Raw genomic sequence first — 18,306 nt, forward strand, 5'->3', positions numbered from 1 at the left:
TTGATGTCATTTATGACGCACGGACTATCCAGGCGATCGATGCAAGAACTGTTGATGCTACTTGTGAAGTGCTGAGTAGCAATGTGTGTAAAGATACAGATAATGTTGATGTTTTATGTGATGTCCCAAATGACAATATATGTAGGGCTGATAATGCTGATGTCATGTGTGTTGTGCTACGTAATGCTGTGTGTCATGTGGACACTCCGTCAGCTGCAGGAGGAACCCGCGGCGCTCGCTGGGCTGCAGCAGGTGGACTGTCCACTGAAGGGGCAGATGGCACCAGGCCAGATCCTTCCCCTTCAGATGGTTTCAAGACCAAAGGTGATGTGGTTCATGATATGTGTAAGGTGGGCGCTCCCTCGGCTGCCGTGGTAACCCGCAGCGCTAGCGGGTCTACAGCAGAGGGACTGTCCACTGAAGTGACAAATGTTGCTGGGTCAGCCACATCCATTTCGGAACCTGGCCCTGAGGGCCCAGGAGCCTCTCCGTCTGCAGCCTTCCTGGAATGTGTGACAGGCAGCACTGAGCTCTCTGGGGCTGTTCGATTTGACAGCACCCTGGAAGAGCTCAGGGGGCTAGCCAGCAGGTCACCAGCTGGGAGGGGCGTGCTGAGAGGGTTCTGGGAAGTTATTCCCTCGGAGCTGTCCGAAGTGGAGGAGGCAGCCCGGCAGGGAATCGTTCCCCAAAGGGACTGAGAGATAGCTCCTGCCACTATAGAGAAAGTGCGTGTAGCGACGGTTGGAACCCTCCCCCAGCTGCAGCACTGTCTCTATGGTCGCGACTTCACGGTTGTCACTGACCCTCATTCCCCTGGTTGCTTACGTCAGGATGTCAGGGGCAATGACACATTGCAGCAACCGTACCTAGCGTTCCAGTCCTGTAGCTTGGAGCTAAGGAATTACCCCCCCAGGCCCGGCCGTCAGTGTCGGCTTTGGCAGGACGATTCGTTAGAATCATCTGCCGGCGCCATTTGGAAGAGGGGGGCGTGTCAGGAAAATACTGGGGTGCTTATGACGTAAGGATAATATTTTCATTTGCCTGTCTGACTGCTATGTACTGTACTTCAGATGCGTATGTATGGGTCATCATCTGGCTTTGGGGGAAGCTGTACTTGTCTGTGTGACAGTGTGGAATACAATTACCCTCAGTTCCTAGGAGAGCAGGGAGCTAATTAGAAGCCTTATTGTCCCATTATACCAATCAGGACATAGTCAGGTAACTTCAAAGACCTACATTTGCATCTAAAGAGGACTTCAGTGAATAATGCTTGGGGTAATAAGACAATGGCAGAAGTGAAGTGTTGAAGTCCTTGACACTTGTAACATTTACACTTCTGTTGAGGAAGTGAAGAACTGTAGGCTAAGTCAGGAAGAGTAGCTTCACCAAAAGTTGGCATGTGTGTTAAACACTATTTCATTGTGAGGAAATTGAATTATTGGTGGAGGTGCAACCTCCTTATCTTTGATCAGCTAGGAAGTACTGTCAACAATGGGGTTGTCACCTGTAACGTGGACTAGGGAAATCTTTTCATGTATGTGGGCTATTGTACATTTTTCGCAGGTGGATGTTAGATCTCTGGAGATCCAATTATGACTGAGGATGTAATTAAATCTAGCTTCCCCCCGTCCACACAGGCTTACAGCCTCCAGGCGTATTTCATAGTATAAAACCGCAGCTAGGATAGCCACAACTTGTAGTTCTTGGAGGTAGCTCACACGGCTAGAACTAACCTGGTTCCTGACCAGAAGTGCGTACCGCCCGCAACAACACCAGATCGATACGCTGGTACGTTTATTTCCCGTTTATTTTGGTAAGCAAAATCGCTTTGTGTGTTATCTTTGTACATTTTATCTTGTAACTATTTTTACTTTGTTTTTTTGTAATCTTTTTGTATATATTCAGTTCTGCACTGTTCTATGTTTTTTCTGGAATATTAAATTATTATTTAATAAGTTTGACTTCTGCCGTACTAAACTAACACTCATAGCCTAGAAGAGACTGAAGTGTAACCGTGTATAAGTTCATGCCTAATTGTACGCTTGAGCAACACTACCGTAGGAAATTGTAATTGCATTGTGTGTGGGGGCGTTTGTCATACGTTGGCCTAAGCGCGCAGCTGACCCAACGTACGAACAACGCCAGTGCGAGTAGCTAACAGTATCGTTCGGAACGACTGTTAGTGGGTCTTTGCTTCACGGCAGTGTAAGATTGCAACTGTGTGTGTGTGGGTGCGTGGCGTTCCCGTATTTGGCCTAAGCGCAAAGCTGACCCAAATACGAAAACGCGGAGTGCGCGCTGAGGACTCGACAGCAGAGTGGAAGTGTCTAGCAACGCTAGTGGTGGCAGTGAGAGGTGTTTTGAGGGGTTCCAGCCTTGTTTGTAGCTTAAATAAGGCTGTTCCCCGCTTAATCTGGTCAAACCCGCAGTCGGGAACCGTATACGCAGGCGTGCCGCGGGCCGGTTCTTGACAGATGGGTAGAAGAAGAATTGCAGGGGTCAGGATTTAAAGTGTAACTATACGTTCCCAAGCACAGAAAAAAAAGCACAGAAAAAAAAAACAAGATTGAAGCACTTTATTGTCATTGTGTAACACAACAAAATTACTTTTTTAGTGCAATAGTGCATATCCACCATACTCACCAGTGTATCCTCACCATTACCATATCCACTCTGCTTCTTCCCGTATAATGAAGGGGTGAGTGCAAGTAGAAAGATGCACACATTCATATATTGCTGATATGCTTTCCACTAAGTTTGATTTATTTTTTATTGTCTTTTTGTATATTAAAAAGTTTTAGCAGCAGACTTAAAGGGAATGTCCAAGCAAAATAAAAAAATGAGTTTCACTTACCTGGGGCTTCTACCAGCCCCATGCAGCCATCCCGTGCCCTCGTAGTCACTCACTGCTGCTCCAGTCCCCCGCTGGCAGCTTGCCGACCTCGGAGGTCAGCAGGACGCATTGCGTACATTTTTACGCATTCCCACTAGTGCAGGAACATTAACACATAAATTTTTACGCGTTACTGCTTCACTGCGTACATTTTTACGCATTGAACCAGTAATGCTTAAAAATGTATGTGTTAATGTTCCTGCACTAGCGGGAATGCGTAAAAATGTACGCAATGCGTCCAGCCGACCTCCGAGGTCGACAAGCTGCCAGCGGGGGACTGGAGCAGCAGTGAGTGACTACGAGGGCACAGGATGGCTGCATGGGGCTGGTAGATGCCCCAGGTAAGTGAAATCTATTTTTTTTTTTTTTTGCTTGAACCTTCCCTATAAAGCAAACCAGTAACGTGGTCCAGCGGCGTCCTGCATTTTCCTCAACCCCACCACCTCTGGCCAGGAGCACCTTCTCATTCATGGCAGTGTTCTCCTCCGTGTACAAGTGCAGCCATGATGCACATGTGTAAGTAAGGCTGTGGCTGTGCAGTAGGCGAAGCTGCTCATGAACCAGTGGCTTTAACTTACTGCACAGGCCCAGCTGTAATCGTGCATTTGCAGTACATCCACACTCGAACTCTGAGGATAAGCGTGGCCACGGGAACATATCTGACAAAGTTTTTGTCAGATATGTTCAGGGGGATCCTGCTTAGCAAGAGTTTCAAGATGGATCGGGAAGCCTCTAGAGTCTACACCATCTACAGTATGTAACCTTTTTTTTTTTTTTTTAATTGCAGGTTTCCTTTAAATGGAAAGGTAGTTTATAATAGCAATAAATTACAATTTTCTTGTTGAATTGAATTATGATTTGATACTGCAAACAGACTTGGGGAAAAAATTGACATTAGCAATGACACCTGACATGGCTACAATTACTAGGTAATGCCTAATGATGTTGATCCAGGGATTTTATCTGATTGCCATCTGGAGTCGGGAAGGAATTTTTCCCTTTTGGGGCTAATTGGACCATGCCTTGTAAGGGTTTTTCGCCTTCCTCTGGATCAACAGGGATAAGCGAGGGAGCAGGCTGGTGTTGTACTTTGTTTTCTGGTTGAACTCGATGGACGTATGTCTTTTTTCAACCCAAATAACTATGTAACTATGATGCAATGATTTGAGGTAACGTTTGGAAATATTTTTTCTGGTAGTGGTATGTGTACAGTATATGTGTAGTATACTTGCCAAGTTGACCTCTAATTACATAATCCACATTAGTCAGCCAATGCTAATTATAATTTTCCTTCTGTACCTCACGTAGAAGGGTTAATTTACTTGCACAGGATAAAATCAATAATTAGCTGATATTTCAGGACACAGCTCAAATCATCTTGCTTCCATTGGTGGCTGAAAATAAGGAATGGATTCAAGGTTCAGTGAGGTTATGAGTTTGTCTCAGCACAATTTTGTCCTGTGAACAATTAATAAGCAATCTACTGTAGTATATAAGCAAGGCAGTCTTACACAGTACATTCTTCTTCACTTTTTACTGTAACTGAATTCATACTGTAAATTATCCATGTACTTTGAGACTCATCTTTATAGTTCCTTACTTATGCTGCATGCAAACTGTCTAAATCTTCCTAGGAATTGTTTTAATTAACTTTCATCTTTCTGTACACTGCTGTGTACTACTAGAAAGAACATAATTTATCAGGTAAGATCATTATTCTGAATATTTTGGAAAAAGAGGGTTACATATCAATTTGGATTTAACATTGTTTTTGCCAATTAATGCTTTGTTGTGTTAGGATCTCCTCTGCAGCATGTATTGCTGGCTGCAATTGTACTGCAGCCAAGCAATTCCTGATGTCTTTTCATGCAAATGGGTTAGTTTTGTCTGCCTTTCTCTGCTGTCAGCCTGTGATTGATTACCATTCACCTGTGTGGGAATTTGCATGTCCACTCCATCTGGATGACCTCAGCATAAAGAGGTGCTTCCTGCTGTGGTCCTTGTCCGACATAGTTTCAGTCTTAGCTTGTCTGGCTGCTGCAACTGGACCCCTGTCCCTGATTCCGTGTTACCGTGTGGATCGCACTAGCTCTTGCGGTAGAGCAGTGGATCCTTCCAGTCCTGTTTTGCGAAGGAAGCCATCGCTGCGGTTGCGATTGGCTACTTCGTTCCTGCCTGTCTTGTTTGTGAACGCTTGCTACACAAGCGTTCATTTTGTCTGTCTTGCCGTGTGGATCGCACTAGCTCATGCGGTAGAGCAGTGGAACCTTCCAGTCATGTTTTGCAAAGGAAGCCATCGCTGCGGTTGCGATTGGTTACTTCGTTCCTGCCTGTCTTGTTTGTGAACGCTTGCTACACAAGCGTTCATTCTGTCTGTCTTGCCGTGTGGATCGCACTAGCTCTTGCGGTAGAGCAGTGGATCCTTCCAGTTTTGTTTTGCGAAGGAAGCCATCGCTGCTGTTGCGATTGGTTACTTCGTTCCTGCCTGTCTTGTTTGTGAACGCTTGCTACACAAGCATTCATTCTATCTGTCTTGCCGCGTGGATCGCACTAGCTCTTGCGGTAGAGCAGTGGATCCTTCCAGTCTTGTTTTGCGAAGGAAGCCATCGCTGCGGTTGCGATTGGCTACTTCGTCCCTGCCTGTCTTGTTTGTGAATGCTTGCTGTGCAAGCGTTCATTCTGCCTGTCTTGCCGTGCGGATCGCACTCGCTCTTGCGGAAGAGCAGTGGATCCTATCTGACCTGTTCCTGTTATCTGTTTGTCTGTCTGTCTGGAGCAATGCTTGCTGTTGCCTGAGGTAAGGCAACCGATTGCAAGCGTTCCTGTTATGTTTGTTTGTATTTTCCGTGTTCATCTGTCAGTTGGTACGCTTTGTCATTGTTGCGCTTAATGTGCGGTGACCGTACATCCAATGCGCTTGTCTCTGTTGTGCTTAACGTGCGGAGACCGCGTTTAGTTAGCGTTTGTTATTTTGCTAGTACTTGCGTTAAATATCGGTTCATTGCCAGTATTTATGCATACTAACGTGTTTGTTATTTTCCTTGCTGGTCTCTCGCTCTTCCTGGTCTTGCCTTTGCCTCTTTTCTGTCTGTCCTTTTAGTCTGTCCTGTTATGAGTGCTTACTGTCACTGGGAGTGGCTACGATTAGTAAGCATTCATCCTGTCAGCCTATCCTCTCCTTCACCAGTGCGTTCGCACTACATCTGTGGCTTCATTCAGAGGTGTTTCTTCTCTGTGCTCCACAGCTCCTCCTGCTGGCTGGTCTGTTCCTCCACAGGTGTATTTGCACCATAACTGGGGTTCTCTGTCTGAGCGCTTGTGGGAGATCTCCTCAGTGTCAGCGTACACTTTGTGCGCTGATCGTGGAGATTATCCCACAATCGTTACATATTGCCTATGAATTATGCACAGTAGTATTGCCATAAAATCACAACTGTATAACAGCTGTCTGGTCACGGTGTTGTGACAGGTAAATATAGAATTATGGATACAAAGTAATAAATTCTAAGAATAAAACAAAACCAGCACATATGCCTTTCCAAATAACTTAGCATAGATGTGTCAAAATAATTTCATTGTGTACACAGTGTAAGATGCAGAGAGAGCTAAGCTGCATAAACGCAATCGAATTTCCAAATACTCACTGCACACCAACCTTCTAGGAACCTCTACTATCCCTACAGCTAAGCTAAAAGCAGTGGTCTTAACAAAGAAAAGAAAAATGCATTATTTTGCATAGTCAAAATGCACGCATACAGTGCATCAACCTTTCAAAAAATTAGGAGCACATATCCTAACATCCTCTCTTGGGACATGAACGTCCTCTCATGGAACAGATACTGCTTTGGACTAACCTCAAAGGGTGCTACAATATACCGTATATACTCGCATATAAGCCGACCCGCATATAAGCCGACCCCCCAACTTTTCCATGGAAAAACAGGGAAAAATGATTGACCACCATATAAGCCGGGGGTAGGAAATGCTGGATTGGTGCAGGCCGCGTAATCCCCCCAGTGTGTCCCAGTATAGCTAGTATAGTGCCCAGTATGGGTATGTAGTGCCCCAGTATAGCTAGTATAGTGCCCAGTTTAGCTAGTATAGTGCCCAGTTTAGCCAGTATAGTGCCCAGTATAGGTAGGTAGTGCCCCAGTATGGCTAGTATAGTGCCCAGTTTAGCTAGTATAGTGCCCAGTTTAGCCAGTATAGTGCCCAGTTTAGGTAGGTAGTGCCCCAGTATAGCTAGTATAGTGCCCAGTATAGCTAGTATAGTGCCCAGTATAGCTAGTATAGTGCCCCAGTATAGCTAGTAGAGTGCCCCAGTATAGCTAGTAGAGTGCCCCAGTATAGCTAGTAGAGTGCCCCAGTATAGCTAGTAGAGTGCCCCAGTATAGCTAGTATAGTGCCCCAGTATAGCTAGTATAGTGCCCCAGTATAGCTAGTATAGTGCCCCAGTATAGCTAGTATAGTGCCCAGTTTAGCTAGTAAAGTGCCTAGTTTAGCTAGTAAAGTGCCCAGTTTAGCTAGTATAGTTCCCAGTATAGCTAGTATAGTGCCCAGTATAGGTAGGTAGTGCCCCAGTATAGGTAGGTAGTGCCCCAGTATAGCTAGTAAAGTGCCCAGGTTAGCTAGTATAGTGCCCAGTATAGCTAGTATAGTTCCCAGTATAGCTAGTATAGTGCCCAGTATAGGTAGGTAGTGCCCCAGTATAGGTAGGTAGTGCCCCAGTATAGCTAGTAAAGTGCCCAGGTTAGCTAGTATAGTGCCCAGTTTAGCTAGTATAGTACCCAGTATAGGTAGGTAGTGCCCCCGTATAGCTAGTATAGTACCTAGTATAGTGCCCCAGTATAGCTAGTATAGTGCCCAGTTTAGCTAATATAGTGCCCAGTTTAGGTAGGTAGTGCCCCAGTATAGCTAGTATAGTACCCAGTGTAGGTAGGTAGTGGCCGGTATAGTGCCCTGCTCCCCCCGCTGCTATTACCTGCAGCGGCTTCCTCGTCCCCGGCGGCGCTTCCTCTTCCCCGCTCTCATGCCTCCATGAAGAAATCACAGCAGCGCGCCCGGCGCTGCTGCTCTGATGATGCAGGGGGCAGGAAAGAGCGCGGCTCCCTGTAGCGGCGATCTGCATCGCCGTTACCATGGGAACCGCTCTTTCCTGCCCCCTGCATCATCAGAGCAGCAGCGCCGGGCGCGCTGCTGTGATTTCTTCATAGAGGCATGAGAGCGGGGAAGAGGAAGCGCCGCCGGGGACGAGGAAGCCGCTGCCGAAACAAGTAATAGCAGCGGCGGCGGGGGGAGCGGGCAGGGGGTAGCGGGGGCCACGGACCACGGACCACCAGGGAAGACTCGCATACAAGCCGACCCCCCAACTTTTGACCCCCTTTTTGGGGGTCAAAAATTCGGCTTGTATGCGAGTATATACGGTACAACCATATGCACCATACACACAACTGTATGAGTTGTGTAACATGTTGACAATACTTACAGGACAGAGAGAGGAGCTGATACCCCCTTTCCCATGAGAAATCTTTACCATTTCTTAAATAGATCATCAGGGTAGACTGTGTGGCTGATATTGTGGTGAAACAGTGTGATGTCAGGATCATGGTCCATGACCATAGTCCTGACAGTTTGCTGTCAGTAAACCTTGTTGCACTGTGGGAAATAACTGCTTTTTCCAACTGCCAAGCAAACAAAATCTTCCTTTGTGCATCCAACTCTTATGCCGGGTACACACTATGAGATTTTATGGTCGATTTACTGTCAGATCGATTGTTTCCAACATGTCCAATTTGCTTTCCGATCGATTTCTGAGCATTTTCCATTCAGTTTAATAGGAAATCAATCGGAAAATGCTCGGAAATCTATCGCAAAACAAATCGGACATGTTGGAAATAATCGATCTGACAGTAAATCGACCATAAAATCTCATAGTGTGTACCCAGCATTAGGCAACCAACGTACAGGTCACCTGGCCGAACAAAATAGGTCACCACCAGTAATAACATTCAGAATATAAACCAGGGAGACAAAAGATTTTACAATGGGCAAACACTGACTAAACTATTGTAAAAAATAAGAAATTTTAAGCATGATGTTATTTTCACTACAGTTCCTCTGTAAGTAAGGTAAAATGGAGGTGCTAAAGGGGGTGTGGCCAATCAAACATCAAAATCAATTAACTCTTTGCACACTCTCATGCAAATAGTCCCATGCAAATACTCACTGCAGGCCAACCATCCAGGAACCACTTCTATCCCTGCAGCTTAGTTATGCTTAATGATTCTTAACCTCCTCATCTAATGTTAACCTTTATGCCCTGTTTAAAAGGGTGCCCACTATCTGTAGCCACTTTTTGCATAGCGGGCTACCCCATGCTTTTTAAATAGGATGTGTCCGGGTGTTAAGGCTAGGTGCCCATGGCGGAGAATCAAGGTTAGTTACCCATGGGGGGGTTCAGGTTAGTTGCCCACCGGGGGAAGGGTTAAGGTTAGGCACCACCAGGGAGGAGGTTAAGCGTTAGGCAACACCAGGGTAGGGTTCTGTGTGAGGGTAACGAGAGGTTAAAGTGAACCTCCGGACTAAAAATCTACTCAGCAGAACTGAAAAGGCTTGGTGTTACTTTAACAGTTTCACAGCATCAGAACTTTGTTTTTCTTATCAAAGCATTATTTTTAGCTGCATTTTTAGCTAAGCTTCACCCATCAAAGAAAAAAAAGCCCGGGCTTTTTTCCCTGATGCTGTGCAGAGCATGATAGGATTTCCTATGTTGTTATTCACGTTGCCTAGCAACTGGGAGAGGTGCTCAGGACACAGGACAGTTGGAACCGTGTCTCATGCTCCCTGTCATCTCCTTTCAACCAAAAAGATGGCTGCCATCATGAAATCAACCATTTGCCTGTTCTGGTAAAACAGTGTGGGTAAGAGATTATATTACCTATATATTTTAATTAACATAACTAATGTAACTTAATGACAGTATGTTTGCTTAGGCTGCAGTTCCTCTTTAAGTCATAGTAAATTATCGGTAATGTAATACCTGAGCGGCACGCCGAAACCCGGGCTGTTGCTCGGATTTCCGGGTCCCGGTGAGCCGCTGTCATCACTGGAGCGCAGGACAGCTCTCAGCTCCCATTAGATCAGCTGAGGACGTGTTCTCAGTATGCGCTCCGCCGATATAAACAGTAACCATGTGTGTGTTGCACGCTGGATTGCTATTGTTTGTTTCCGATTCTGTTTGTTTCTGATTGGTTAGTCCTTGTATTTAAGCATGGTGAGCGCCCCCAGTTATTGCCCGTGATAGCATTTAGCTTTGGCTTGTTGCTGGGTATTCTCTCTTCTTTCTGATTGATTCCTGTTACCCAGGGCAGTTTCTAGGCTAAAATGCACCCCCCCCCCGCGGAGCCAGGTATACATGCCCACAGTATAGGTTAGCCAGGTCTAGTTGCACTTAGTATAGGTAGCCAGCTATAGGTCCCCCCAGTATAGGTTAGCTAGGTGGGTGCCTCTAATATAGGTAGCCAAAATAGTTGCCCCCAGCATAGGTTAGATAGGTAGATGCCCCCAGTATAGGATAGTTAGGTAGGTGCCCCCAGTATAGGATAGTTAGTTAGCTAGGCCCCCAGTATAGGTAGCCAAGAATAGGTAATCCAGTATAGGTAGCCAGCTATAGGCCCCCAGTATAGGTAGCCAGGCATAGGTGAGCCAGTATAGTTGCCCCGGTATAGGTTAGCCAGGTAGGTGCCTCCAGTATAGGTAGCCAGTATAGTTGCCCCCAGTATAGGTTAGATAGGCAGGCGCCCCCAGTACAGGTTAGCTAGGTGGGTGCCTCTAATATAGGGAGTCAGAATAGTTGCCCCCAGCATAGGTTAGATAGGTAGGTGTCCCCAGTATAGGTTAGTTAGGTAAGTGCCTCCAATATAGGTAGCCAGTATAGTTGCCACCAGTATAGGCTAGATAGGTAGGTGCCCTCCAGTATAGGTTAGATTAGGTAAGTGCCCCCCAGTGTGGTTAGATTAGGTAGGTGCCCCCCAGTATAGATTAGGTAGGTGCCCCCCAGTGTGGTTAGATTAGGTAGGTGCCCCCCAGTGTGGTTAGATTAGGTAGGTGCCCCCCAGTATAGGTTAGATTAGGTAGGTGCCCCCAGTGTGGTTAGATTAGGTAGGTGCCCCCCAGTGTGGTTAGATTAGGTAGGTGCCCCCAGTGTGGTTAGATTAGGTAGGTGCCCCCCAGTATAGGTTAGATTAGGTAGGTGCCCCCCAGTATAGGTTGGATTAGGTAGGTGCCCCCCAGTGTGGTTAGATTAGGTAGGTGCCCTCCAGTGTGGTTAGATTAGGTAGGTGCCCCCCAGTGTGGCTAGATTAGGTAGGTGCCCCCAGTATAGATTAGGTAGGTGCCCCCCAGTGTGTTTGGATTAGGTAGGTGGCCCCCAGTATAGGTTAGATTAGGTAGGTGCTCCCCAGTGCGGTTAGATTAGGTAGGTGCCCCCCAGTGTGGTTAGATTGGGTAGGTGCCCCCAGTGTGGTTAGATTAGGTAGGTTCCCCCCAGTATAGGTTAGATTAGGTAGGTGCCCCCAGTATAGGTTAGATTAGGTGGGTGCCCCCCAGTGTGGTTAGATTAGGTAGGTGCCCCCCAGTGTGGTTAGATTAGGTAGGTGCCCCCCAGTATAGATTAGGTAGGTGCCCCCCAGTGTGGTTAGATTAGGTAGGTGCCTCCCAGTGTGGCTAGATTAGGTAGGTGCCCCCAGTATAGATTAGGTAGGTGCCCCCCAGTGTGTTTAGCTTAGGTAGGTGCCCCCCAGTATAGGTTAGATTAGGTAGGTGCTCCCCAGTGCGGTTAGATTAGGTAGGTGCCCCCAAGTGTGGTTAGATTAGGTAGGTGCCCCCAGTGTGGTTAGATTAGGTAGGTTCCCCCAGTATAGGTTAGATTAGGTAGGTGCCCCCAGTATAGGTTAGATTAGGTGGGTGCCCCCCAGTGTGGTTAGGCTAGGTAGGTGCCCCCCAGTGTGGTTAGATTAGGTAGGTGCCCCCCAGTATAGATTAGGTAGGTGCCCCCCAGTGTGGTTAGATTAGGTAGGTGCCCCCCAGTGTGGTTAGATTAGGTAGGGGCCCTCCAGTATAGGTTAGATTAGGTAGGTGCCCCCAGTGTGGTTAGATTAGGTAGGTGCCCCCCAGTGTGGTTAGATTAGGTAGGTGCCCCCAGTGTGGTTAGATTAGGTAGGTGCCCCCCAGTATAGGTTAGATTAGGTAGGTGCCCCCCAGTATAGGTTAGATTAGGTAGGTGCCCCCCAGTGTGGTTAGATTAGTGTTATGATCGCTTCTGCAGCGTTTACTGCTGACTGCACTGGTATTGCAAACCAAGCAGTTCTAATGTCATTACATGCATTTGCTTGCATAGTTTGGTTTGCACTTAAACTAGTTGCTGATTCCATCTGCAGTCGCTCTGAAGTTTATGACAGTTTAATATGCTTTTGTGTAAACAAACATTGTCTGCTGCAGTGGAGGGGCGGTCCCTTTCCTGCAGGCTGCATATCATTGTCTGCCTTTTCCTGCTATCAGCCTGTGATTAATTACCATTCACTTGTGTGGGAATCTGCAGGTCTGCTCCCATTGGATGACCTCAGTATAAAGAACTGCTTCCTGCAATGCCTCATGGGCTATCATAGTTTCAGACTATCTGTTACTCTGCTCGTGCCCCACCTCGTTCCTGGTCCGTGTGGACTGCGCTGACTCCTGCGAAGGGGTCAGCGAGTCCTCCTAGTTCTGCTCTTGTTCTAGAAATTGCTACTTGCTTGTCTTGTGTCATATATTGGTTCATCGCCAATATATACGCATACTTGCGCATTTTGTTATTTTCCTTGTATTCGTGTTACGTTAATATATCAGTGTCGCTGATATATACGTACACGAACTGTTTATTTCCTATGTTCAGTTAGTCAGTTTTCCAGCACGTTTTGGTAGTTTGCGCGTATCGTGAACACCCGTGCTGAGCTAGTTATCCTGTTCCTGGTCCTGTTTGTGGATTGCGTTCATCTCTGCGAAGAGATAACGAATCCTTCTGAATCCTGTTCCTGGTCCTGTTTGTGGATTGCGTTCATCTCTGCGAAGAGATAGCGAATCCTTCTGAGTCCTGTTCCCTGTATTACTTCAGTCTTAGTCAGAGTTCCTGCTTATGTCATATATCGGTTCATTGCCAATATATACATATGTTAGTCAGACGTTACGAATAGTTTCATTGATAGCTGTAATTGTAATACGCTAGGAAAACATACTTATTGTATATTTATCTGTGTTACGTTCATCTATCTCGATCCTGCTATTTCCTGTCTCTCCTGTCCTGTCTTTGTGAGGCACGCCATCGCCGCAACGCATTGGCTGCCTCATTCCAGTCTGTCTGGTTTTGGACGCTTGCTGTCGCTAAGTAATCGCTAGCTAGCAAGCGTTCATTCTGTCTACCTGTCCTGATCTCCTCAGTCCTGGTTTATGCGCTCAGCGCTACTTTGCGCTGAGACGTTATTACGAAAGTGTTTGTGGCTGTTCAGATCTGCACCGGCTCTGTGCACCACAATCTCCTATTGGAGTCAGTCCTCTCCTCCACTAAACTGGGGATATCCTGATTCCTTGTGCTGGTGTGTGTACCTCCTTCACGTCAGCTTATGTGTTGTATGCTGACTGTGGAGATTACACCCCCAAGCTTAACATTATGATAGCCCCATTACCAATCCCCATTGTGGGGGGGGGTTCCCAGCAAAAATGACACTGTTTGTTATGGTTCCTGTACCTTTAAGAAATTTGAGAAGCTCAATTCTGAAACAGAAAATGATTTTTTTTCTGAATGTGCCAGGTTCCTGGCCAATCCTGAGCTCCAGGCTACTCCTGTTTCAACGTGGGCCCCCCAGCTAGTTTATGTTTTATTTAAGGGAAGATTGTTTCAGTGGGCCTACGATGTCTTGGATCATACCAATTTAAAAGAAAGACCACTGGAATTTCTAGCGTTTGTGATCCATAACTGGCTGCGCAAAACCGATTTGCCTAGCCCTTTTGATAAGCTCCTGGCAGCTTGTCAATCAGCTGCTCCTTCTACTGCCTACAAAAATAATCAGCAAGCAGATAATTGTTCTGATAACTTTTCTTCTGCTAAGGCAGCAGGGTCTAAAGCCAAACGTAAACGCTCCAAAAGAAAAGCGTTACAATCAGCGGAGTCGTTGCCCTTGGCGACTGTGCATCAGATCTGTAATGAGACTCCGCCAGTAGTAGATAATGAAATTCAGTCACCATTCAGGGGAGTCAAATGGACCTATGAAACTACTAATGAACTTTCATTGCTAGCCAGGGAAAATAAAAGTTCTTGTTTAAATGAATTATCTGAATATGATTATGAAGATATATTACAGAGTATTGAACAGATCAATTTATTCGTGCAGCAAGGGAAATTTGCATACACTACAGTTCAATACTTGCTACAGGTATTGGAGATCCTTAGGAATAAGAAATCGGCCAATCACCTGCTAAATAACCCAATGTATGTTTCTGCCACTAACACATTTGCAAACTATGATCAGCCGGAATGCTCAGCTGTTAAATATGCATGGGATCCTCCATTTGAGAAAGGAGAGATGGAAGCCCTGGCCTATGAATGGAAGAAAGATGCAAGTTCATTTTGTCAGTTTTACAGTGCAAAGAGTGAATTAGTATTGAATGCATGCATTCAGTCTGCCTATAACCTAATAAAAACTGGTGTGTGTGGGTATGACTTTGTGGCTCCATTGATCGATGTGTGGAGAATGATTCTGGACGATTTTTATGCGATTCAATCAGTTGATACCAGGGAAGACACACTGTCTAGTGGAGATTGTTCCACTTCCTCAGTTCCTGAGGACTCGCCTGCTTCAGCACCTTTGGCTGATTCAGCGAGTGATTCAGAGCTCCTTTTGTGTGAAATTGAAGTTCCTGTAATTCCACCCTGTACCATGGATAACTCAGTGTTACTTCCCAGTAAGACAGAAATTACTAATACTTCCTTAATCTTGCCATGCACAAATTTCTCAGCAGAGGACCCAGAGGTCCTGCTGACTTCTGAGTCCAGCTTAGCCAGTACTCATGAGTCTTTGTTCAGTGAAACAGACACCAGAAAAATCTTGCCTGTCTCTGCAAATACTTCTGCAGAAATTACCTGTGTTAATAAAGTTCAACTCCTGTCTGATCCAGCAGATGCCAATAGATGCACTACATCAGTTTCTGAGTCCCAGCAATCCTGTCCAGAAATCTCAGAACCCCAACATCTGAATTTTCCAATTTCACAATTGAATGGTGATTTAGATGCGCAAACATTGTGTTTTGATCTTCCTGTTTCTACACCTCACTCTAGTCTCATGAATAACTCACAGCGTCTGCTATGTGAGTCCGAAATCGCAGAATTATTACCGTGTTCAGAAAATGTTCCAGTGAACTTGCCCTGTACCATGAATTGTGCAGTAGATCTCTCCAATGAAACTCAGGTCACAGAATCATTATGCTGTCCAGCAGGTGCTTCCATGGTTTTGCCCTGCAGTGTGGACTGTTCGGTGATCCTGTCCAGTGAAGCTGTGGTCACAGAGTCTTATGCTTCACCCAGTACTTGGGATACTTCAAACCCTCTAGCAGAACAGTCTGAGGCACTGCTTACCTCAGTTGGTGTTACAGTAATATTCACTTGTCTAGCAGCTGTTTTGGAATTACAGTCTGCTCTAATAAAACTTGATGAATTTCTGCCCAGCGAAGCAGAAGCCATTGAAATATTGTCCTCGTCAGCAAGTGTGTTAGATACCTTGCCCTGTACACAGTCTGATTTAACCAATGTTGTTGAGTCCCTCTCCAGTGTTGTAACAGCCGAGGAACTCCAGCCCTGTCCTCTGAATGTTTCAAAAGTCTTGCCCTGTAACATGGATAATTCTGACTCGCTGGAAAAAATAATAGAAATCTCAGAATTTCAGTCCGGGTTAATGAGTGTTTCTGAAACCCAGCCCTGTATCCTGGAAAATTCTGGTTCTCTGGCCGGTGTGGCAGAAGTTCCTGAGTCCCCTTCCTGTCCAGTGAGTTACTCAGTTTTGCCTAGTTCAGTGGGGATTGCTGCACTACTGACTTGTTTTGCAGCCCTTCATGAGCTCCAATCCAGTGTATTTGATGAGTCTCTGTCTAGTCCAGAAGAAGTTATGGGAACCCTGTCTAGTTCGGTGCATACATCAGAAGATTTGTCCTGTCTTGTAAATGCCCCTGAACATGATTTGTTTATAACTTTGCTGGAATCAGAGACATCTAAGTCTGATCCTGCAGTTTTTAGTGAGAATCCAGTAACTATGAAGTCTAGTCATGATGAATTTTTTTTGCCCAGTTCTGGTTTCGGTCCTGTCTTGACTGACTTTGAGGTTCGCAGTTCCTTGACATGCCCAGAGGTTTCTCTTGTGCCGGTGTGCCCAGATGTGCTTCGTATGCCAGACTGCCCAGATTTGTCTGTGTTAGCGTGCTCACGTGCTTCCCTAGTGGAGACATGTTCTGATGTTGCCGGTTGGCCTGCATGCCCGGAGATGGTTCTGGTCCCTAAAAGCCCTGATCTTGATGTTTGTCCTTGTGACCCTGACTCTGGAGTTGCCCTGGGTTCCATAGGGGTTCTTGATAGTTCTCCATGTGAGCCTAAGGGGCGTTCTGACCTGTGGGGATCTCTTTGGAGCTTCCAAGTGTTCTGGGAGATCTCTGAGGAAACTTGTCCTGGTACCTTGGACTGGTTCAACGGTGGGTTTTGTGTTGGTAGGGACAGTTCCGGTGGGCATTGCAAAGGCTTTGGCGTTTTTGGACAGTCCTTGGAAGGCGGTGGGTATCGCGCAGAGAGTTTCTTGGGGTTGTTTTCTGGAAGTCGTGGTTCTGATGGGTGTCACACTGAGGCTTGTAGTGCTGACGGGCATGGTTCGGTAGGTTCTGGTTCCAATTGGTCTAGTTTTGGTGAGACTGATTCAGGAATTTGGTTTTGTCGGACGGATCCGACCTTCATGAATTTTCAGTCAGATCAGTTTGCTGGATTTCCCACTTCTGATTTTTTGGTTTGGGTGGTTCAGGAGAAATATGTCAGTTTTCATAGGCGTCCAGAGGCCGCGTTTAAGGGAGGGGGTACTGTTATGATCGCTTCTGCAGCGTTTACTGCTGACTGCACTGGTATTGCAAACCAAGCAGTTCTAATGTCATTACATGCATTTGCTTGCATAGTTTGGTTTGCACTTAAACTAGTTGCTGATTCCATCTGCAGTCGCTCTGAAGTTTATGACAGTTTAATATGCTTTTGTGTAAACAAACATTGTCTGCTGCAGTGGAGGGGCGGTCCCTTTCCTGCAGGCTGCATATCATTGTCTGCCTTTTCCTGCTATCAGCCTGTGATTAATTACCATTCACTTGTGTGGGAATCTGCAGGTCTGCTCCCATTGGATGACCTCAGTATAAAGAACTGCTTCCTGCAATGCCTCATGGGCTATCATAGTTTCAGACTATCTGTTACTCTGCTCGTGCCCCACCTCGTTCCTGGTCCGTGTGGACTGCGCTGACTCCTGCGAAGGGGTCAGCGAGTCCTCCTAGTTCTGCTCTTGTTCTAGAAATTGCTACTTGCTTGTCTTGTGTCATATATTGGTTCATCGCCAATATATACGCATACTTGCGCATTTTGTTATTTTCCTTGTATTCGTGTTACGTTAATATATCAGTGTCGCTGATATATACGTACACGAACTGTTTATTTCCTATGTTCAGTTAGTCAGTTTTCCAGCACGTTTTGGTAGTTTGCGCGTATCGTGAACACCCGTGCTGAGCTAGTTATCCTGTTCCTGGTCCTGTTTGTGGATTGCGTTCATCTCTGCGAAGAGATAACGAATCCTTCTGAATCCTGTTCCTGGTCCTGTTTGTGGATTGCGTTCATCTCTGCGAAGAGATAGCGAATCCTTCTGAGTCCTGTTCCCTGTATTACTTCAGTCTTAGTCAGAGTTCCTGCTTATGTCATATATCGGTTCATTGCCAATATATACATATGTTAGTCAGACGTTACGAATAGTTTCATTGATAGCTGTAATTGTAATACGCTAGGAAAACATACTTATTGTATATTTATCTGTGTTACGTTCATCTATCTCGATCCTGCTATTTCCTGTCTCTCCTGTCCTGTCTTTGTGAGGCACGCCATCGCCGCAACGCATTGGCTGCCTCATTCCAGTCTGTCTGGTTTTGGACGCTTGCTGTCGCTAAGTAATCGCTAGCTAGCAAGCGTTCATTCTGTCTACCTGTCCTGATCTCCTCAGTCCTGGTTTATGCGCTCAGCGCTACTTTGCGCTGAGACGTTATTACGAAAGTGTTTGTGGCTGTTCAGATCTGCACCGGCTCTGTGCACCACAATCTCCTAT

The sequence above is a fragment of the Hyperolius riggenbachi genome, chromosome 1 (assembly GCF_040937935.1).
Source record: "Hyperolius riggenbachi isolate aHypRig1 chromosome 1, aHypRig1.pri, whole genome shotgun sequence".
In the NCBI taxonomy this organism is placed as follows: domain Eukaryota; kingdom Metazoa; phylum Chordata; class Amphibia; order Anura; family Hyperoliidae; genus Hyperolius; species Hyperolius riggenbachi.